Genomic DNA, 24923 nt, shown 5'->3' with positions numbered 1-24923 from the left:
TCCGAATTTCTACACGAAAAAATTATTGTTTCTGATTTTGATGGGAGACAATCATGATCAGCCAATCAAAATTGTTGTTTCTCATGATTGTAACAGAAAAAGACGAACAAGATGCCATCAACAAACCAAAAATAAATAAATCTTCTGATACTTATAGTTAGCATACTCTATAACAATATATTAAAAATTCAGTTCATAGCACGGAAGTAGACAATATTATTTTTTCAGAGGTTGACAGGATACACATAATCGTTCGTATTTTCAACTTCAAGGCTCTTATGCTAGCAAATTTAACTTCAGATTTCAAACCTTCCATCTCTAAAAACTCGTAGAACGCGCTCAATTGCCTTGGAGACCTTTAGAATAATTAATAAAAAAAATTCCTTTATTTATTCAAGATCTAGTTGTTATAAAAAACAATTCATATAATTTCAGGTATGTGAATACTGCTGAGGTACCTAGACCAAGAACCTCAAGGTATGGTAAAAGATCTTTTAGATTTGAGGCTAGAATTATGACCTATTTTGATCAATTTAGGAATTATATAAATTCCTGGTGTCGGGGTCAAAATTGCAACTGCAGTTCGTGCCGTTTCCATCCAGTGCTGTCTCATAGCTGAAATTTCTTTCTTTCTTTTTTTATTCCTGGCCTTTTGCTCTGCTTTTGATGCATTATTATATATACATGCCATTAAATGCCAGTGCTTAATTTATTTATTTTTTTTAATGCTTTTTAGTTTGTTAATACATGTATTTAATGAAATTTCAGTGATTTGCTGATTCTCCCTTTCAATGCACATAGAGGTGTTTGCCGCATGAGCATTGACCCTGGAGGCTCAGAAATCAAAATTGATTTGCTTTCATTATATTTGCATGCTTTTTATTTTTATTTAATAGTATTTGCATGAAGCTGCATGATTTTTATATGATAGTCGGTTAAAGAGCTCACCAGAGCTCATGTTTTATCTGTTTCTATGTATATATATGCCGACTTTAAATAAAATGTACTTACTTACTTACTTACTTACTTAATAACCGATGATTGAATTCATGTTGTTTTTTGTTTCCACTTTACATAGGGCTTTATCTCTGATCTTATTTCTTTCTGCAAAATTCTGAATCCACGTATTTCACCTTTATCGATGTTAGGAGAACCTGTTTCGGACGATTCAATATACCATTATAGTTTATGGGTTTTTAGATTCAGAGTCGAGTTAATGTATATTATTTATTGTTGTTTGCGAGAAATAAATAATTTTTCTGACAAAGTCACTAAATTCAAAACCATTATATATATAGTTGACATTTATATTTTATTTTACTGTGTAAATTGATCCGAATATGAACGACAACATAGACCTAAAAATGGTATATCCCGTTTAACACATGACATTAGCGCGGGTAAGACTTCCATTGGCCTTCCATTGATCATTGCAATTAATTTGTTTCTAGATTGTAATTTGCTGTCATCTAATTTGTTCTCCTACAGTCATTGAAGTAGAACAGTATCAACATTTGAGGTTGAGTTAGTACACATTTAGACTGTCTCGAGTCAGGAACTTGTAGTTCAGGGTATCGGGTCTGTTCGCTCCAAACACACGTTCGCTATCTAATCCCTACACGTCTGCCCCTATTTTCATTTAATTACAGATTGAACTATTAGAACTTTTTAGATGTATAATTCAAAATATTTGTTTTTTCATTAATAATTTTTTTTTTGGGGGGGGGGATTTGATGAATACTATGGACCATCAGACAAACCAAAACCAATGGACGATTTTCCGCCACAGTAGACTTTCAACTTTGACTACAATTGTGACTGTTGATTCTTAAATAAAGTTATAAACTATTTGTATTGGTGCATATTAGAAAGTATTGGTGTGTGAATGGTGTACAATGTGATGTGATGTTTCAGGGTTTTTTTTAATATTTGAGTGCTCTTTTAAATTTTATAAAATGGTTTAAAGTTACTCTAAATATTTTAGTGCTGTTTTTTAAATGAATGATATTTCATGATTTGAATGATTGTGTACGGTTAAAGTGCATCATTTATGTAGGAAACCTGCTTATGTTTTTAGAATGTCACTTTATATTGAAACAATAAAAAAAACCTTATTTATAGCAATACACTAACTAAAATATCAATTATTCAACACAAAACCAATAAAAAGAGTGCGAACCTGAAAGGGAACGAACGTGAATGGAAGCGAATGTGATTTTGGACGAACCGTCCCGGATTCATAGTTCAGTGGTTGTCGTTGGTTCATGTCTGTCATATTTGTTTTTCTCAATTGAATTATTTCATACTTTTCGTGTTGGGGCATTTTACAGTCGACTATTCGGTATGGGTTTTTCTCATTTTTGAAGGCCGTACGGTTGCCTATAATTGCTTACATCCACTTCATTTGAACTTTGGTGGAAAGTTATCTCATTGGCAGTCATACCACATCTCCTTATTTTTATATCGATTGCAGACCTAAAATAGATTAACATATATACTTGAAAGAAACATTTAATATAACACTGGATGCACATCTTGGTTTGATAATATTACATTTGAACGTGCCTCATTTTAATATCTTGATGATGAAAAAACCAATACATTCCGGAGCTTGGTGGTGAAAAAACCCAATTTGATATTTGCTTGAGGGGTGAATTGGAATTAATAATGCAATTGAATAAAACATTTTACTTAATTCCATTAAAAAATGGTGGGTAAAAACCCTATTTGTGAATTCTTATCTGGAGCTCTGAGGTTAGTTTAACAGGAACCACTTAGGGGAAGTCAATTATATGTGGTTTCTACTACAATGTAGTTGATTGAGCATTTGCAGATATTAAGGGGTCTGCCCCCAAAATTCCTTGTCTATCGACTTTAAAAATTTGGCTGAGTTTATATGGTAGATCTGATTAGTTCAGTTTAAAGGGAACCAGTACTGGACAAATGTAAGTCAATGATATTTGGTGTGTTGTTGTACATGTATTAGCATTATAACATCTCATCCATGGAGATTAGTTGGTCAACCCCCTTAGTCATGGTCTATTGACATTAAATATTTGGCTTATTAACATGTAACCGCTTAAGAATCAAAGATAACACATCAGAAAATGACAGTAAGACCATCGACATCATCTTACATGTACATGCATATTAATATTTTGGTGAAAGAAGTTCATCCTCTCGATCTACATTGTCATATTCCTTAAGCTTTCATATGCATAAATAAATGCCAGATTGATATATTCAACAACAAGACGACAATCCAATGCCAAAGATAATTGAAAGACATCTGGAGATCAATATACAGTCTCGCATAATAGACAAAATACAAACGTACAGCCAATTGTTGAAAAGTATTATTACATGTATTTGAAATTTTAAATATTACATCTTCCACAATTTATTTTAGTATTAGGTTCAACCTACCGTTTTATAAAACTGATTTCATTGCGGCTAGTCTGTAAAAAGGATGTCAATTAGAGAAGCCAATACTATTGATTTGAGAACAACAAAAAAAAACTTCTTTTAGAGGGGTATATAAAATTAGTCACAGATTTGGAATCTTCTTTTATCATGATGTCAGATTTAGACATCATCTTGAGAAATGGAGGAGAGTCTACCTGAGTCCTACATGTGTATATACATTGATTTAGTTGTAATGGTAAATAGACACGGATAAATCTGAAAACATTTTATAGTTTTGAAAGTTTGTTCACCTTTATACTGTAATTAGGTGGAAGTATGTTCTTATTTCAAAAAGAGGGGCACTCAGCATATATTAATATGTGCATGAAGCAAGTTGAACTGGAACAACTACATTGTACTTGGTAGGTACCGAATGTTTACCCAAAACTTTGTATAAGTTTTAACCCGGGTATGTACATATAATATAAAAAATTTACATGTCTTTTTCAGGTTTTCTGATCCATGTAGTTTGGCGTGTTTGTTAGATCATATGTGTGGTTTTGAAGAGCCCCTATTTCAAAGTATATCACTGGATTGAGCTCTTTGTCTAAATGTATTATTAAAGTGCTTTGCTTTGCGCTCAGTTTATTGTTATGCAAACGTATTCTTTGTGTATTAAAGATTTGACAGACAACTCACATCTGCACATGAACTGTAAGGTAAGATGATAAAAACTGTCAGCTCAAGGAATTGTTGGGGAGATTAAAAGAGGGGCGAAAGATACCAGAGGGACATTCAAACTCATAAATGGAAAAAAAACTGACAATGCCATGGCTAAAAAAGAAAAAGACAACAAGACAAACAATAGCACACAAAACACAACATAGAAAACTAAAGACTAAGTAACACGAACCCCAAAAACAACTGGGGGGGGGGGAGATCTCAGGTGCTCCGGAAGGGTAAGCAGATCCTGCTACACATGTGGCACCCGTTGTGTTGCTCATGTTAGTACAAACCCGGTAAATAGTATAATTCGGTAGGTCACATTCGTGAAAAGAGAACAGGATTGTAATTACGACATAAGGAACATATCCGCTATCATCTGTGAAACGGATATTCCATAACGGTCAACCAACTTGTGATGGCGTCCGTAAAATTTACGAAGGGATGATTTCAACTTCACCATTTGGAACATTTGGTTTAACAGCTTCCTTGTGAGCAGCAAACCTCTATCAAGGACATCATGATAGGAAATACAAGCCCGGGAATATCGTATCAATAAGGAGATATATACTGCGTATGCAGGCGCTGCTGGAATATTGCTACATAGAAATGGAAAGTTCAAAATTAGGAAGCTGAAATCATCTCTTTTGTCGTAAAGTTTTGTTTCCAACCGACCCTCATTGTCAATTTCCAGATGCAAGTCTAGATATGAGGCAGACTTAACTGTTTCTGTTGTATCCTTTATCTCTAGTTCGATTGGATAGATGCGTTCAAAATAGTCAGCACATTTTGAATTATCAAGTGAGACAACATCATCTATATAACGGAAAGTAAAATTAAAGGATACTTCTAACTTCTTTTCTTTCTTCCTAGGAAGTTCCTGTATGAAGTCAACCTCATAAGAATAAAGGAACAAGTCGGCAAGAAGAGGGGGACAGTTGGTTCCCATGTAAAGCATTTTATTTACATTTGCCAGAACCCAACATTTTTTGTCCAGAAGCCAAACATCCGTACTGCCTACAACGAGTCCTGAGTGTAAATGGTCATTCATTGATACATTATGTTTATTTGTGTTAAAGAAAAGGACAAAATTCACAAGGACTAATCGATTTCTAAAATTAGCTTTCATTGTTCATCATTTATCATTCATTCGTTAATTTCTTAATGTGTGTAAATGTTAATTAAGGCGTTGTTCCCTTGATACCACAACAAACTGCATCTTACAGTACCGGTATCACTTAGATTTTTATCCATATAACAAAAATCTTGAAACAAGAATAATTTTGCAATACCTTTTTCTTTTCAAATACTAAAAAATCAGTTTATATTTCATAGTCTACACTATTTGTCATAATTTATTTTTTTGGAAATTTAAAATCATAACAAATTCATTCGATTTACCAAGTTAGTATACCCCACACAACAGAGTAAATAAGTATAATGTTATTGACCCGTCAGTCCATTTGTTCATCAGTCCTGTTCTTTTCATCGCAACCATCTGAAACCATACAACAGAATTTCAGGAATCTCTGTAGATAATAGATGCTCGGATCCACAAGAAGTTTCATCACATGACTTTTGTAGGAGTTATTAGTCTTAGAAGCATGCTCATAAAGGTTCTTTAATTGACAACATTTTCGATCTGGTCAAATTATTTTTTTAACTTCGACCTGGCTTTGGAGAAGACATTTTCGAAGAAAGAACTATAATAAATAAAGGCAACAGTAAAGTATACCGCTTTTGAATAGTCATTAATAGATTAAGCGAAAACAAATCCGGGTCACAGGAGAATACTTTCTAGCTCATCTAGCCCCAAGCGTCAAGCCAGGTATTGTCATTACTTGAAACCATAAGTTATCTTCTAAGAAACAATTTCGACATTTAAACGCAGTCTTTTAATAATGATACCGGGAAGATCCTTAACTAATTTACAGTTTTTCTAGACAAACCGTTTTCCAAGTAAGAAACGACCACCATAAAAAACACAAAAAAAACCATACAAACAGTACATGCATGCAGGTTCTCTTTTGTTTTCTATGTTGTGTCATCTGTACTATTATTTGTCTGTTTGTCTTTTTATTTTTGGCCATGGCGTTGTCAGTTTGTTTTCGATCTATGAGTTTGACTGTCCCTCTGGTATCTTTCGTCCCTCTTTCTCAGATATCATCTCGTATATTAAAATCACATCATGCAGAAATGCACCTAATGTGTAACTGTCCTAATTTTGAGTTTTTGCTGCTATCCAAGATCAAAGTTGTGGAACATATTTTATCAGAATCATTTGGCAATCCATGCAATTAGTGTCTCCTCCATGACATTTAAACTACATATTGAATAAACGACACTGCTAATTTCGAGTGTTTGGTACAGGTGTGCTGCCACTGCGACATAGTTAAATATAAAACTCTTTTTGTCAGAAAACACTGTTAAACATTCAAACATACTATCCACACTGATCTGTGTCCATACTTGTTATATATCTTTATATATAACTTTTAATTATGTAGCTTCTCGAGTATTCTATTCAGGTATTCATACACCATTGGCTACCATTTTGGAGGGTTTTAGTGGTTCCGATGAAGGTAAATGAAAAAATATATAAAGTGTTCTTTTTATATTCCATCAATTGATCGATACCGCTGCTAATGGACTACTTGTCGACTACTAGTCCCGACTGGGTATCATCATCTTAGTATCAGTTCGGTAACATAACTTTCTATTCTAAAGTAAAATTATCCTTTAATTAATATAGAAATTTATTAATTCCATTTTGATTATACAGCTCCTCGAGTACACATTGGGTTTAATTTGTTTGATTGAGCGTTACTGACGACGGTATACCCAGGACAAGATTTCTTCCCTTCTGAAACAAATGATTTTTTTCAATTTATTTTAAAAAACATATCCTTCCCTCCCCGCACACATGAAAAATGAACAGTCGGTCTCTCAAAAATGTAATTGTCAGATGCTGTGTACAAACGCATTTACAATGTTCTGATATTAACACTGTACTATAATTAAATACTTGTACATCATCTGAAAATATTAAATATGGCGGTGAAAAACTGCAAGCCATTATAACAAATATAATAGTATCATCGTTTAACTTAGGACTCCTAACCCCTGTATTCAAGAATAAAGGAAGTAACAAGAATGCCACCAATCATAGAGGGATCACTAGTATGCCAATATTGCTGAAACTAATTGAATCCGTAGCAAAAGCTTAAGTCCAACTTAAAAAAATTAACAGAACAAAGTAGGCTTCAAAGATGATTTACTGCGAATTCGTCACCCATGAACTGTTCCTTCTTTATTGAAGAATTTATAAGGGACTGCAGAGATGCTGGTAAAACAATATACATAGCATTCCTAGACACTAAATCGGCATTCGATGTGGTAACGCATGAGAGTCTCCTAAGAAAGCTATATTTATCGGGTGTAGACGGTCTACTATGGAAACTCATTCATAGTCTTCACATGGACTCCAGCAGTATAGTCAAATTCAATGGTCTGGTCTCCTAACTATTCTCAATACTCCTAGGTGTAAAACAAGGGGGTAAACTAAGTACTGACCTGTACAAGCTATACATAAATAATCTCTTGAAAGCTGTTGGGCCATCAGGACTAGTGGCAAGAAAAGGGGCCATTCATTTTGCCGCTCCTACATGTGCAGACGTTGTGGCACTCATGGGCGACAATCCCGAGGAACTGCAGGTACTAATAAATGTAGCATATAATTATAGCTGCAGGGAAAGATATAAGCTGCAACCAGTAAAGAGTGTTACCTTACCAGTATATCTAAATCGAAGAAAACAGCAAGAACCTTTATTTTCATGGCATATAGGTAATTCAGTAATGCCTATAGTTAATCAAACAACCCACATGGGGATCCTACGTACATCAAAACCTGATGATCCTGACCCAATATGCGAATGTGAAAAAAGCCAGACGTGCAATGTATAGTGTAATGCCGGCTGGTATGCATGGGAAAAATGGACTAGACATACAATCTTTACTGCATATATTTAATATCTGTGTTATCCCGGTACTTTTAGTTGGGATAGAATTATTGACGCCTTCAGGAAAAACTCAAGACATTATTGACATATTTAACAAAAAATGTATCAAACAACTATTATCAATACCTACAAGTACAGCCACTCCCGCAATATATATTCTCTCTGGATAACTCCCAATAGAAGGCCAAATAGTCCATTTATACCGGGAGAAACACATATGTTGGTAAATCTGTCTGCTAGTAGTTCCATGAAAGAAGCACAGAGGATACCTGTAAAATTAAGAATAGCGACAGGAAGCTACAAACTCAAGACTGACAGGATAAGGCATTCGAAAAATACATGAATATTGGCAAAGGGAGACGAAAGATACCAGAGGGACAGTCAAACTCATAGATCGAAAACAAACTGACAACGCCATGGCCAAAAATAAAAAGACAAACAGACAAATAATAGTACAGATGACACAACATAGAAAACTACAGACTAAGCAACACGAACCCCACTAAAATCTGGGGTTGATCTCATGTGCTCCGGAATGGTAAGCAGATCCTGCTCCACATGTGGCAGCAGTCGTGTTGCTTATGTTATTACAAATCCGGTAAATAGTCAAATTCGGTAGGTCACATTCGTGAAAAGGGAAGGGTATTGTAGGAACATAAGGAACATATTCGATATCATCTATGAAACGGTTATTCCATAACGGTCAACCAACTCGTGATGGCGTCCGTAAAATTTACGAAGGGATGATTTCAAATTCACCATTTGGAACTCTTGGTTTAAAACCTTCCTTGTGAGCAGCAATCCTCTATCAAGGAAACCATGATAGGAAATACAAGCCCGGGAATATCGTATCAATTGGGAGATATATACTCCGTATGCAGGCGCTGCTGGAATGTTGCTACATAGAAATGGAAAGTTCACAATTGGGAAGCTGAAATCATCTCTTTTGTCGGAAAGTTTTGTTTTCAAACAACCCTCATTGTCAATTTCTAGATGTAAGTCAAGATATGAGGCAGACTTAATTGTATCTGTTGTATCCTTTATCTCTAGTTCAATGGGATAGATTCGTTCAACATAGTCACCAAATTTTGTTATTAGTGAGAGAACATCATCTATATAGCGGGACGTAAAGTTTAAGGATATTGCTAACTTCTTATCTTTCTTCCTAAGAAGTTCCTGTATGAAGTCAGCCTCATGAGAATAAAGAAACAAGTCGGCAAGAAGAGGGGCACAATTGGTTCCCATTGGAATTCGACAATGTCCATTGTGTCAAACGTCCGACGAAACTATTGAGCACTTTTTATTGCTATGTCCCGCACTATCGGATCAGAGAATTCAAATCTTGCGGAATATTCAATTGCTGCAACAAAAGCTCACAGAAAGACAGAAAAATAGACTTAATACAGATGATAATTGATCCAAGTTTAATCACACTGACTGAACCCAAGTGTGATAAATCTATCTTAATGGACATAGAATTTTAGTCAAGGAGACTATGCTTCCTACTACATTCCAACAGGTCGAGAATTCTGAATCAACAGTAAGGAAGTCATCTTACTAGCCATAGTAAGCGTGGGTTACACCACACTATAATAAGGGTCTACAGTATCGACCACTACATGATAACATCAATAAGTGTGGGTTTCGCCACACTCTACTGACAAGAATGAGTATCTAACACAATTTACTAAATGATTTATTATAGTAATCGTGGATTATGCCACACTATACTGAGGGTCTACAGTATCGACCACTACATGATAACATCAATAGTCGTGGGTTCCGCCAAACTCTACTGACAAGAATGAGTACCTAAATAATTTATTATAGTAAGCGTGAATTATGCCACACTATACAAATTTGCTGTTAAACTTGACCTTTAATACCCAACCCACTTTCAACTTGTGAGACAGTGAGCGTAGATATACTGCCACACTATACTTATTTATGAAGATGATCATAGTTAACCTACCATTCCAACCCATTGAGCTTGCAGCATTATAATTTCTTTTGGTGTTTAAAAATGTACTAATAAACTATAATTAATGGGGACGTATTTTATATTTTATTATATAAAGCTGAGCAGTGTTTTACATCGATGTATTAAGATGGCACTTTCAATGAGAATTAATTAACTTTTACTACTGGTGGAAGACAACACTCACTAAATGTAAATATAGCATTCTAAGCGTTGGGATACGTTAACTTTTATATTGGTGGAGGATTACTCATCATATGAAGTGCTCCTTCATTGGAGGAAGGTTCGATTCACAATTACAGTGACAATTGGACATTGAGAACATGATAAATTTTGAACTTGTTCTGAACATTTGAGTTGTATTCCTCTGTCTATATGTCAAAATTGTACAAATCGTGATCATGGCACATGCATTTTCATCTGGAAGAAGGTTCTTACAGAGCCTAAGAAGAAAAGCATGGCTGATTGACAAAATTCAAAGATGCAGTACTACCATAAAGTTTTTGTCTTATTTCTATCACAATGCCCAAGCGGGAAAGACGTTTGAAAGAAGAATTAGAAAAAAGTAAAGAAATGAAGAGGAGTTTGAATGACTTCTTTTGTACTATATAAGTGTTTTAAAAATATTTGTTTACAATCCTATGCAGAAAACCGTCAAGCGTATTGAAAATGACTTCATGAAACTTTTAACTGAACATTTCTTCATTTTAAAATGTGTTGCATTAATTTTTTTACGCGTTTACGTCCGTAATTAGTTATTAAAGGGGTTAAGCGTTAACCAGTTCCCAGGTTAATCGACAGTTAACGTACATTTTATGAAAATTTCAGAAGCCGGTCCCATCTTCAAATCTTTAATCAGTATGTGTGAATGAATGATTCCTTTTATAAGAAACTATAGTTCGGTAGAACACTCGCGTCACAAAAGTTGAAATCATCAACTGAATGGTTAAATTCAAACTAATTATGATACATGTGTATACTTAAAATTAAAGTAGAAGCAATAACGATAATGACGCCAGGTGCATGGATTGTCATGTAAATTATTGCCCAGTAATAAACACTCTACAAGGGGATAATCTGTTATGATTTTTCGGGAGTTATAATTACCACAAATATATTTGCCTCCCCTTAAGCCGGGTAAAATTGTCGTCCCCCTGGGAATATAAAACATTGTAAAAATGACTTTCTACTGGATAAGTCTTTTATTGATATAAAGTTAAAACTTCCTTTTTCTCACTAGATAAGATTCCTCTCAGGTTTAATTCTTTTACATGTGGATGGAAAATAAAAGTCACAAAAACATTAACTGGGCAGCAATTGCTTTGACAGCCTTTAAGGCTTTGATAATTACTTATTCTTATGAAATTAAATGATCAATCAAATAACCATCTGTTACTTTAAAAAAAAACGCTAATATCAATTGTCTGCGTGTTGGAGAAAATACCCTTTTAAGACAATTTTAACCTTTATTTGGGATTCCCTTTTAACTTAGAAAATGTAATGGATTGATAAAAAGTGCAACAACAAAAATTATTAGCAAAACAAGATCTACCAACCTATTTCGAGAATTAAAACCATCAATTTAGTCCCCATAATAAGGAGTTATTGACCTTAATTGTAAGGTGTTTTGCCTTTTTTCACTATTATCTTCAAAACTATAATAGATAGACAAAAGCCATTATCAGAAAAAAGTGATCAGTTATACAAGATCTACAAAAGTGATCAATAATACAAGATCTACAAAAGTGATCAGTAATACAAGATCTACAAAAGTGATCAGTAATACAAGATCTACAAAAGTGATCAGTAATACAAGATCTACAAAAGTGATCAGTTATACAAGATCTACAAAAGTGATAATTGATTGAAACCATTAGTTAACTCATTATATTAGCTTATTATCATATTTTTGTCAGATGAGCATTTTCAAACTCCAAGGAGCTTATAGTTGTTGATCGTTAACCCATGCATGTGAAACAAATTATTTTTAAATGAAGCAAGCTAAGAGTAATTTTATAAATACTTGCAAAATATCATTAAAGAGAATGCAATGAATAATTGTTTCTGTACTTTGTTATCACTAGTTATTGATATAAACTAACAAGACCGTTTGCACAATTGTTATTATTAAAAATGTTGATTCATTTAGATCCTAGATTTATATATATTTCTTATTCATTACTTTTGTTTTGTCTTTTTATTCTTAATTTTGCTATGTACAATGTTAACTGGCAAAAGGTACTACTATTATTTTAATAAACTGCATTGAAGGACAAATGTCTAGATCAAGAAATTACAAGTGGATTTAAGTCATAAGTAACTCATGGACAAATAACATTGTTTTTTGAAGTATTAGGTTCACGTTTAAACTTTGAGACCAAGGGGAAGTAATTTTATTGGCTTGATAAATATGTGCAATCCGGAGAATAGCCTTTCTCTGCTATCATGCTATAATTCCGGCAATACATAACAATGGATAATGAATATGTTTTTGGTTAAGTCGTTATTGTAGCATCCAATGGAGAGTGTAGTTGCAAAACAAACAAAAAAATCCCCACATGCAAACACAGAGAGTTGAAACTATTCATGTTTTTGCACGTTCTCCGAGCGGACGTTATAAACTCAAGATAAAACGTTCTGGAAAATAGTAATAATGAAAAAAAAACAGAATTATTATGGGAATAAACTCCCCAAGTACCAACTTTGATTTATTTTTTCTACTGGCTGTTCCATGGAACACGCCGATTCCCCGTAAATATAAACAGCTTGCAAATGACATAAAAAAAAGAATATATCAACATCGGTTGATATGTAGGAAAGACACTTTTGAATTAAAATCACTTATAGTCCTAGCAAAAAAATGTGCAACAAAATATCTATTCATTCACTAAAACAAATCAAAATGCAAATACATTTACTTCATAGTATACAGCATATTCAGATTTTTTTAATTCTAAGGGAATGAAAAGGGGGGGGCAAAAATGCCTCTCCTTTTTTATGTACTAACTATGAATTTCCTGCAAGGTTATGAGGTCGGGCCACTGATTTATGGCTTCAATGGACATCCATGATTCTTAAGATCATGAATTTATCGTTTCCCGAAGTTTGGTTCCAATGAAGTCTCCTCAATCAAACGATTTTGCACGATTTTTTATTCAAAATGTTCGGTGATTTTTAACACTTAGAAAAATAGAGAAAAGGGTAGGCACATGCAAACTTCCCCAAAGTAAGATTATTTTTACGATAGTAAAAACATATCTTTTTATTGAGAAAATGAATAAAACAGAATAAAAAGGGGGGTTTACCCCAACCCTGGTATACTATTCCCAGTCCAGGCATATCAGTGCATGTTCATAGATTTCCGTTGTAGAAGAAATAATGCATCCAAGAATATTTGATATAGTCGTTTTCCTGTGAATTGTTGTTATGCGTTTGCCTCTATTGATACAGGTAAAGGTAATGGGGGTAAATCAGCAATTTCAGTTTGATATCACGCTTTATTCCTCTCAGTTTACGTGCACACGCTATTGTTCTGGACTTTGTTCTATAGAAATGTGTTTTTAAAGCAATCACATTCTCTCTAATTTTCTTTAGGACATAAGTTAAATATAAATAACGATCTCAATTCTCAACACGTCCATTGCATACTCGCGTTTGCAATCCGAGACCTCATCCGGGACATTTTCCGCTGCACATGACACTTCTGTTGATATTGAACATTTGCGCATCCGCAAACGGATGGCCGGAAAAATAGAGATATTTAACTATTCTTCCGGCTAGCCGGAACAATAGACACTCCGTTTTTTTTACAGTGCGACTGGAAATAGTTCAACCAATGTATATGTTTCAGTGCACTCATTTTTTCTTCTTCAAACTTTCATTTTGTGCTTCAATGTAAATTGATTATTGACAAAAAACTTAATTTAAGATTACTTAGCTTTAGCCGTGTTATATTTTGCCACCACTTTGCTTCTGTTAAATCCATGTAGTTGTCTGATCCATTTTTTAACTCCCACAAACTGCTTTGAAATATAATACCCAACTCATAATCAGTTTTTGTAATTATCATTGTGATCAGATGCCATACAATGGGGAAAAGTATGGAATGAAATTATGCTTTGTCATTGGTTGAAACGTTATAGATTTCTTTGCTTTTCTCAAATAATCCCTACAAAAAAGGTAAACGTCAGATATTATTTGGTACATAGGCCTTCCAATATGGTTACTAGTGGAAGTAAATCTGTTCACTTTTCTGTAGGATATCTATTAAGTTAGTAATTAAACACTAGTCAACAAAGAGGAATTGTCGACATGTGACCAGTACATGTGACCATTAGACATAATCTAAGATCCACTGTATATAAGGTTAAGTTAAAGGTCTAGGTCTTAGGTCTAACTAAAGAAAGTAAAAAAATTGCCTTTCTTCCAACATAATCTGTAATTACAAAATATATAACTCAGTATGAAAAATATTTATTGGGATTTGCAGAATTTGTTAGCTGTTCATAATATGATTTTTTATCAACTTTTTTTAGCAAAACCAATTTTTGTTTAATTTTTATGATAAGTAGTTATACAGAATATTGTGAAAGGATTTTGTTTGTTATTTTGCCTAATATATATAGTTGCTATGGTGGTTACTTTGTTGTGTACAGTGATTTTAACAAAATTTATATACTCTATACATGTTAATAAAGGATTATTTATAGATTGATGCTTTTAATATAAGTGCATACTTGTTCCTCTGGCCTTTTATCCTGTAAAAACATTTGTTAGAATCTATACAGGTTTTGTAACTGATTTAGTACAGGTAGATTTTAAAATTCTGATTTTTGTTATTCTCCTTGGTTTTAAGGGCATCCGATACAGTTTTACGTTACATTGTCATTTTTATAATTTTGAAATATGTTGTAAGCATTGGCGAGTTATAAAAACAATCTCCAAATAAAACATAGGTCACCGTGCTTGTTTTCGAGAAAATAGAGGCCGAAAATTGGGGATTTTTGCACTTCGGTAAAAAAGTTCAGCAAACTTATAACAATTTGCGGACTAGATAATATTCGTAATAAATAAATAGGATTAGATTCAATCTGAAGCTGCGATAAGAGAAAATAAGGGGAAAATAAATCCATACACGAATGACTAGTTAATCATTCAAGCCATGCTTTAAATTACGGATAAGATGCTCAAAGTGGGATATTTTTTTTAACTTAAAATGTGGAAATCGAGGGGTTCTTATAATGTAATTTTTCTTATTTTTCTACATTTAACACCTATTGTCATGCTTTCTCCTTAAAGCAAATAAAAAATATATTTCACTGTGATGGATTCGAAAATAAATCGCAATTTATCCTAAAAATTGTTTTCCTCCTTGGTAACCTCAACGTTAGCGCGAAAATACACTGACGTCGCTGGCTGACATTTTCGATGTCTCCCGCTAATTATCACTGCAAGGTTATCGTCGACAGTTTTCGGGTGTATGTATGCTTATGTACCTTAAAATAATAATACTGTTTTCGAAAGAAAAAAAAAACAATGCCATGTGTATCATAAATACCTCTCTCTTTTTATTCTGTTCATGTTCTAAGTGAGAAATATCGATAGTTAGTCATTTATAGTTATTGCGTACTGTTGAATTTCTTTACGGCTTAATTTAAAGATTCGCGGCAATTTAGAGCCAGACGTTCCGGTACTGAGTACACATTCGTATATTGTTTAAGAACATATGTTGACCTCAATGTGTTTTTTGTTTTGGTTGGTGGGATGCTGCTTCGGTTTTTGTGTCCTTTTTATTCAACTCTTAAATTTTCAACATATACTGAAATTACAATTTTTAAAGCAAGTCACTTAAAGCATTTATAATCTATTAAGTAAAATTTCAGAAATACCACATAATGTTGTAGAAACCTCAAAATATAACTGTGATGGTTTTGTAAGCTTTAAAGACATATTTTTTACTATTATATTGGCGGACTTCCTCCTCGTAATAACCAGTATTTCATGGCTTTTTTTGTTTTGGTTAAAGTTCCGGTTAAAATTGGAATACTTTCCTTGCAGCGTAATTTTGTTAGTAAATAACTATTTGATATATACCATTTAAGAGTTGTATCATCGTTAATAATGGTGGCTTACCATTATTACCGCGTCCTCTCATATTTGACATAAATAAATGAAATAAAATGTTCCGTGGGGAAATTTACTTCTTTTTAAGTGTTGATGTTTTGTTATACACTGGATTTCAATAATTAAACTGGATTTTTGCGCTATCTGAACTTTTGATATATGAGATTTTAAAGATCCTTGACACAAATTGATATTGACTTTGCTTGTTACTAAAATGCGATGTAACACCTTTTTTGTGCTGCCGTCAGACTAACGGGCTGTCAGAAATTTGGATCCAACTCAAAATTCGATCAGGGATGAATGATAATAAAATAATAATTGGCATGCATTATGCTAACACCAAAGGGGTCAGTCGTCTTGAGATTGCTCTCCGTGCGTTTTATCATTTATTGTTTCATTAGACTTTTATACCGTGTATATATGCCAAAGATATTAGAATCAAATGCACTAATCTTAAGAGCGTGTGTGAGAAACTTATGTTAGAGCATCGTTTATACTAAATATCGTTAAAAGTGTTTTTTTTTTAATTACAGAAATCTACATGCATGACGTCCCGCCGAAAGTGACGTTTTGGGGGAATTCAAACGCTCAACGTCGAACCAAGGGTTAACTCCCTTGAAACTGTATCGGATGCCCTTAAGTAGTTATGGTCTGTCAGTGAAGAGTAATGGTAAACGATTTAACATAGATATGAATCATGTGATCATTAAGTTTGTCTTGACGACAGATTGACCTGATGAACCATGTACCATAAATGAACTTGTTATTGAGGTTGACTTTAATCGAAGTGTGAATGGGAAAAAACAGGTCACAAAGTAAAAAACGAACTTGATTCAGAACAATGTCAATGTCTAAAAATTAAACATAAAAGTAATACTAATCAAAATCAATGGTCAGAGACCCTTCATTTTGGGGAGGATGTTATACTCCCAAACATGCGTCCCTACTTACACCAAATATATAATCAAAAGTCACTTTATAGTACTGTGGATTCATTGTTATTCTTTGGATACTAATTTCCAGGATTTCTGTCTTAGAGGAGTTTAATTCACAATGTGTCATTGTGTAACAAAAGTGAAAAAAGTCCCTTAAACCCCTGTAAGAATTTTCAAATCAAAATGACATTGTAGTTTTGTCATTAGAATATAATGACAAATAATCCTACCAATTATGCCTAAGTCTCTCCTCCATGACTTCAGGCATGTCAAACAATAGCCAACTCCTTTAATGCTGCAACATTTATCAAATCAGAGTATAGTATGGGCAACTATATATGATGACAACCAATCCAACCTAGAATGAGAGCTTTCTAGCAAAGGTCTCTTGGGAGTTACATTTACATTGTGTTCTTGTGTTACAAAAGAAAACTAGAGGCTCCAAATGGCCGATGTTGCCCTACTGGATCTATGTGCATTTCAAACAATGGCCAGTCTCCGTTTGACTAAACAATGATTCATACCTACATTTATTCTTTATCTTCTTTGGCAGCGTAGACTCATTTATAGATCTTATCTTGCTCATTGTTTTTGCTATTTACAACTTTTCTTTATTTATTATAGATTATGCATTATTTGTTTAAATTGGGTATAAAATCATTACCAAATGAAATAATTCCAATAAGGAGTCGACTGACAATTCTGTAACTTGACAAATGTATAGATCTTGTCCTGTTTATCATTTTCGCTTTTACAGTTTTCTTTATCTTCTATATTTTATGGTAAAAAAATGCAAAAATTTGTAAAACTTGTCATTTAGGACAAAAACTCCTATTAGGGGTCAACTAACAATTTATACCATGTTAGACATATTTTAAGATCTTTTCCTTATGATTATTTCTGCCAGTCAATGTTTCTCTTTATCTATTATAGTTTTCAAGATAATAAGCAGATACACCAAAAAATGTTACAAATCATTATTTAGGGGCAATAACTCCTAGAGTGAGACCAACCATGATTTCATCCATGTTGACTTATTTGTAAATCTTTCTGATTATTTTTGAATATTAAAGTTTCTATCTATTAAAGTTTTCAAGATAGTAGGCAAAAACAAAAAACATTAGCAATAATTGTCATTTAAGGCCAATAACCCTTAATAGGAGTCGTCGTCTGACAGTTTTTGGTGTAAATGTACAGAAAGTACATCTCAATATTTCTGCCCATGTTAGATTTTCTCTTATCTAACGTGGTTTTCAAAAGAATAGATATTTAAACCCTATGTTCTATTTTTAGCATTGTCATCCATGTTGGTTGGTCATCACGTATATTGTAACAAGAGTGCACACGCTGAAATGTCTCACCTGCTTTACTAACCATGATTGATTTTATATTGATAGTCATAAAAATAAATTCTTAAAATAAGTATCACATACACTGAACATTATCAATGATCCATGACAATGACGTCAAGGTCAGATAAACCAAGCCAGACAGAAATGTACACCTTACAATCATACCACACACCAAATATAGTTGGCCTATTGCTTATAGTATACAAGAAACAGACTTAACCAGGAAAACTACCATTGACCAATGAACCATGAAAAAATTAAGTCAAGGTCAGATGAACCCTGCCAGACAGACATGTACACCGTATAATTATTCCATGCATCAAATAAAGTTGAACTATTGCTTAAAGTATCTAAGAAACAGACTTAACCAGGAAAACTTTCCATTGACCAATGAACCATGAAAATGAGATCAAGGTCAAATGAAACCTGCCAGACTGACATATACAAAATACAAACATTCCATACACCAAATATAGTTGATCTATTGCCTATAGTATATTAGAAAAACTGACTAAAACACAAAACTAAACATTAATCTTGCAAATGAGGTTGAGGTCAGATGAAAACTGTCAGACTGAAATGTACTCCTTACAATCATTGTATACAACAAATAAAGATGACCTCCTGTTTACAGTATCTAATACATGGACAAACCTTGAAACTGATCCATGAAATGTGGTGAGGTCAGGTGAACCCTGTCTGACGGACATGTAGACCTTGCATGTACTCCATATAACCAATATAGTCATTACTCATAATAAGTAAGAAATTCACATGACAAAAAAAATGAACTTTATTTTAAGCAGTTGCTGAACCATGAAAATGAGGTCAAGGATAATGGATATATGACGATGGAAAATCTAGCATAAGGCATCTGTGTACAAGGTATGAAGCCTGCAGGTATTGTATCCTCTGAAATATAAAGCTAAATACAAATAGTATATGCTTTCGTCGCAGGCGAGACAAAAACTGGATCCCCTTATGATTGTGGCAAAGTTTGGTTTCAATTGGTCCAGTAGTTTCAGAGGAAAGAATTTTTTTTTAAAGTTAACAGACAACAACAACAGACGCTAAGTGATGAGAATAGCTCACATGACCCTTGGGTAAGGTGAGCCAAAAAGTGGTCAGTCCAATTTCTCCGGCAAGTATTGTCAAAACTACATGACAGCGCAAAAGCTTTCTATCAAACGATTTTAAATGAGCTGTGTTCATAATATGCCATTGTGTTACAATTTAGTCCAAAAAAGAGTGCACACGCTAAAAAATGACTCGCCTGCTTTTCGGATCATTATTGAATTTATGTTGAAAGTCTTCAGTAGAAAGGTAATATTACAAGTATTAAATAATATTAACAATATCAATGATCCATGTAAATGAGGTCAAGGTCAAATGAACCCTATGAGAAGGACATAATACCTTACAATAATTCCATACACAAAAATATTTTTAACCTTTTATTTGTAGTGTAGTATTTAAGAACTTGACTTTACCACGAAAACAAAACTCTGACCTTATTGCATCTTAAAAACAGGCCAAACCCCAAAAACTTAACATTGACTAATAGGAATTAAAATGATGTCAAGATCTGATGAAACCCGTCAGACAAATGCAGCTTACAAATATTCCATACACCAAGTATAGTTGACCTAATGCTTATAATGTCTGAGATACAGACTTGACCACTAAAACTTAATCTTGATAACTCATACAGGTGAAACCTGGTTAACAGACAAAAATACAATTCAAAACAAGGGTCGCATATACCCAAAATAGTCTGAAATAGTGAGAAATTCACATCACAAAAAAAAAATAGCTTTTTTATCAGTCACGGAGCCATAAACAAATTGCTTGTGAGTACTGTATGGTAAAGATTGCTTTCAATTTGCAATGTGAACTTAAAGTCAAACATTGAATTGTATTCGGCAATTTTGAACACATTTAAGTATATATTTTGAATAGGAGATATCTTCCTTTGTTCATTATTGTACATTTGAAGATGAACATATTTTTACGACTTGGACAACTTTTGTAATTTTAGCCTGGGATCCCGGCCCAATCTAGCTTTGCATTATTGTTGAGCCAGGAACCCAGGCTAATGTAATTTTTAATAAAATTATTATTTTGATTATTTACAAGTATTAGATGTAAGCTTCTCATATCTTAGTTAGTTCCGAAGATATGAGACAATTACATCTGATTTACATAAAAAGTAGTGTAAATAAATATTTTATCTTTTCTATTGTATTGAAAAGAGCAATACATTTTGATAAAACAGGAAAAATGTCGTTATCTCAAATTTTCCAGATGCAGTAACACTTTCAGAAGATGTTTTTGTATTATGGATTTGGAATGAAATCTTAATTGAGTCATCAAATTGATACCTTATCACTGCTTTTGTATGGCAATATCAATCGCTGTACTATCTTGTCTTTTTCTGGTTTAATTCCCAAAACCTGAACTATTTGCTGATAAATGATAATACTTCTTGGTAAGTATAGTTATTCAATACACATAATTTTGTGACTTGAATATCGGAGTATAACATATCATTAATAAATTGCATTGGCTGGATAGGATCTAAAGAATTTCTATTTCACTGCACCATGTTGTTTTAACTATGAATGGTAGTGATAAGCTCAATCAAAAGGAAATCTATTTATCAACAACATATCAAGTTTTAAGAATAATCTATGTATTGGTAATTGGAGATTTGATGATTTTAAGACATATTCAAGAACCTTTTTGCTGCTTTTAAGTGCTTTCTTTACAAATGTGCACCTACTTTTAAGAATAAGTACAGTATTGATTAAGAAAATTATAGAAATAAATGTATTATTTTTTTTAGTTTTCAGTTTAAGTTTAACATTTTCCAGTTGTATGAAAAAATCTGTGACATGACTCATTTACTGTTACTTGACCTTAAAACAACATTACTATACTGCAGCAGGTGGATATTTTTTTTAAATCCATATCATAAAATAATGTTGTGTTTAGTAAAATTGATTAAAGACTTAGTGCAGAACCTTATTTACAGATTTTCCTTCTTTATTATAGATTATGCATTATATGCATAAATTGGGTAAACAAAAATTATCGTTGAGGGGCAATAATTCCAATAAGGAGTCCACTGATAATTTTGTAACTTGACAAAAGTGTAGATCTTGTCCTGTTGATCATTTTCGCTTTTATAGTTTTTCTTCATCTTCTTTATTTCTGGCAAAAATTGCAAATTGGGAAAAATTGTCATTTGGGGCAATAAATCCTATCATGGGTCGACTTACTGTTTCGACCATGATTGACAAAGGAGTAGGGGCATTAAGGCCCAGTTTTGTCCCAAGAAAATAAAGGTTTTGAGAACCATTTCAAATTTGCAAATAATATTTGGAAATGCTTAGTTTAAGTATGGTAAATATATAACACACGATTTTTGATGTTACGTCATAAAAGGCAACGTTTTCTTGAAAACGAAAGAAACTGCAGAATTTATTCAGTTTTCTATCTCAAAATTTCTGAATATTTCTGCCCATGTCAGATTTTCCGTATCTAAAGTGGTTTTTAAGATAAAAGACATTTTACCCCTATGTTCTATTTTTAGCATTGTCGTCCCTGTTGGCAAGTAGGCTGGATCATAATATATATTTTAACAAGAGTGCACACGCTGAAATGTCTAACCTGCTTTACTAACCATGATTAATTCTATGTTGATAGTCCTAAAAATAAAGTTTTACTACAAGAAACACATAAACTAAACGTTATGAATGATCCATGACAATGAGGTCAAGGTCAGATAAACCAAGCTGATAGATATGCACAGCTTACAACTAAACCATACACTTAATATAGGGGACCTATAGTATACAAGAAACAGACAAAACTATGAAAAATTAAGTTCTATGACAATAAGGTCAAGGCAAGATAAATCAAGTCAGACAGACATGTACATTTTACAATCATACCATACATCAACTATAGTTGGCCTATTGCTTATAGTATACAAGAAACAGACTTAACCAGGAAACCTAATCATTGACCAACACTACAAAAGTCTAAAAGTCTGAAAAGACCAGTTTTTGTCTTAATTTGCATGAACTTTTACTCGACATTCTCCAAAAGTATGACTTGTGTCTTAATTTTTCTTGACAAATTCTCATTTATATTAAATTTGTATGAAATTTACTCGACATATTCTCGACATTCTGAATATGGTCTTAAAATTTCTTGACAAATTCTTGACATTTGAATACTGTCTTGAAATTTCTCAACATATTCTCGACATTCTTATTTTTTCTCAGTATGGCTTGACATATTCTGAACATTTTGAATCGTGTCTTAAATTTACTTGACAGTTCTGAGTTTTACAAATCATGACCAATATTCATGATATAACTTTAATCTTTATTTCTCTTTATATGATATACTGTTGTTTCAAGTTACACTTCTTTACAACAAAAATTAAAGTTGGGCATGTAAAATAATTGAAAATTTGGGTATATAAATATTTTTATAAATGCAAATATGGCTATGAAATCTAAAGTATAAAATAATTCAAATGTGGGTGTGTTGATATAAAACAATTTCAATGTGGGTTTTTAAATAATTACAAATTTTGATTCCTAAATCTTATAAATTAAATGATTCAAACCAATCATACTGTAGACATATTTCATTCTACATTCATAATATTCAATGTTGATATGGTAAATAATTATTATACCAAAATGTGGTTTATATAAATAGCAAATTATGATGGTATACAAATCATTCATTTAACAGAAGAAAAATTTGTGTAATGTCATCTGTTGGAATATATTAAGTATTACACATGGACAGGATGTTCCCCATAAAATTAAGGTATTCCACACCCCAGAGTACACGCAACTGTCAAATAGAAGTTATTGCTTTACCTGTAATCAGCCATACAACTTATCAGTTGACCGACCATGCCACTACAATTTAAAAAGTTTGTTGATAGATGAAAATGAAAATCATCATTTTGATGAAAAAAAATTGAATTGAAATGGATTTTCTTCATCAAAATTATGAAGTTAATTATTTTAACATAAAAACAAATTGAATAATTCCCAAAGATTAAAAGAAGATTATTATCTACTCCAGGAATAATAAAAAAAATGTATTTATAATAGGTCCCATCAATGATTTCTATAGAAATCATCGGTCTTATGAAATGGTTCTCAAACAGACATGCATAATATAGATCTAAACATTTTTTTCTTTTCAGGAAGGAGATATCACAAATATTTATTTTTGATAAAAAATTATAAAATTCAACACTCAAATTTGAATAAAAAATGTTTTTGGGTTGTTCTAAAAAATGAATAAGGTTTTTGAATCAAGATGGGAACAAATTCTTTGACCTAAACGAAAGCACCCCCCTCTTTTTTTTAGCCACACAAACCCAAAAGATGAATTGTGGGGTCCAAAAGAGATACAAGACACCTATTTTAGTAAAGCAAATTTGACTGGCAGTTTTGCGAACGTCAAAAATCTAAATGCTGTTTGTCAATACCTTCGACTTATATTCCAAGTGAAAACAATTACTTAAATGTTTAATAAAAATAAATCAAAATTAAACTACATGGGGGACTATTCAGGGTATTCCAACTTAGTTGCACCAAAAGGGTATCTTACTATACCAAATTAATCCTTGATTCTTCAAAGTTTAGTTTAGCCATAATAAAAAGGAGTATATAACAGCAATAGAATGTCATAAACAGTGCAGAATAAGTCTGTTCACATTTCAGGCGAAATTTATACTGTTGAGATAGTGTCAAGACATATTTAAGACTGTCAAGAATGTGTCGAGACATATTCAGACATTATTTAGAATGTCAAGAATGTGTCGAGACATATTCAGACATTATTAAGAATGTCAAGAATATGTCAAGACAGATCGAGTCAAATTTAAGACAGTCAAGAATTGGTCGAGACTAATCCAGACTCTTATCAGATGATACAGGAAGTGTCGAGAAATTTTAAGACAATGTTCATACTGTCAAGACACTTGTCAAGAAAAATCAAGAACCTTATTAGACAAATTCATACAATGTCAAGAATTTTTAAAAATTATTCAGACAAATTAAGAATGTCGAGTAAAAATTCATGCAAATTCAGACAAAAACTGGTCTTTTCAGACTTTTTGACTTTTGTGGTGCAATGAACCATAAAAATTAAGTCAAGGTCAGATGAACCCTGCCAGACAGACATGTACACCTTATAATCATTTCATGCACCAAATATAGATGACCTATTGCTTATATAATTAAAAATACAGCCAAAAACACAAATACTAAACATTAACCAATGAACCGTGAAAATGAGGTCAAGGTCAGATGAAACCTGTCAGACTAAAATATACAATCATTCTATA

The sequence above is a fragment of the Mytilus californianus genome, unplaced genomic scaffold (genome assembly GCF_021869535.1).
Source record: "Mytilus californianus isolate M0D057914Y unplaced genomic scaffold, xbMytCali1.0.p SCAF_2, whole genome shotgun sequence".
Classification (NCBI taxonomy): domain Eukaryota; kingdom Metazoa; phylum Mollusca; class Bivalvia; order Mytilida; family Mytilidae; genus Mytilus; species Mytilus californianus.
Note: the sequence above shows the minus strand (reverse complement) of the source record.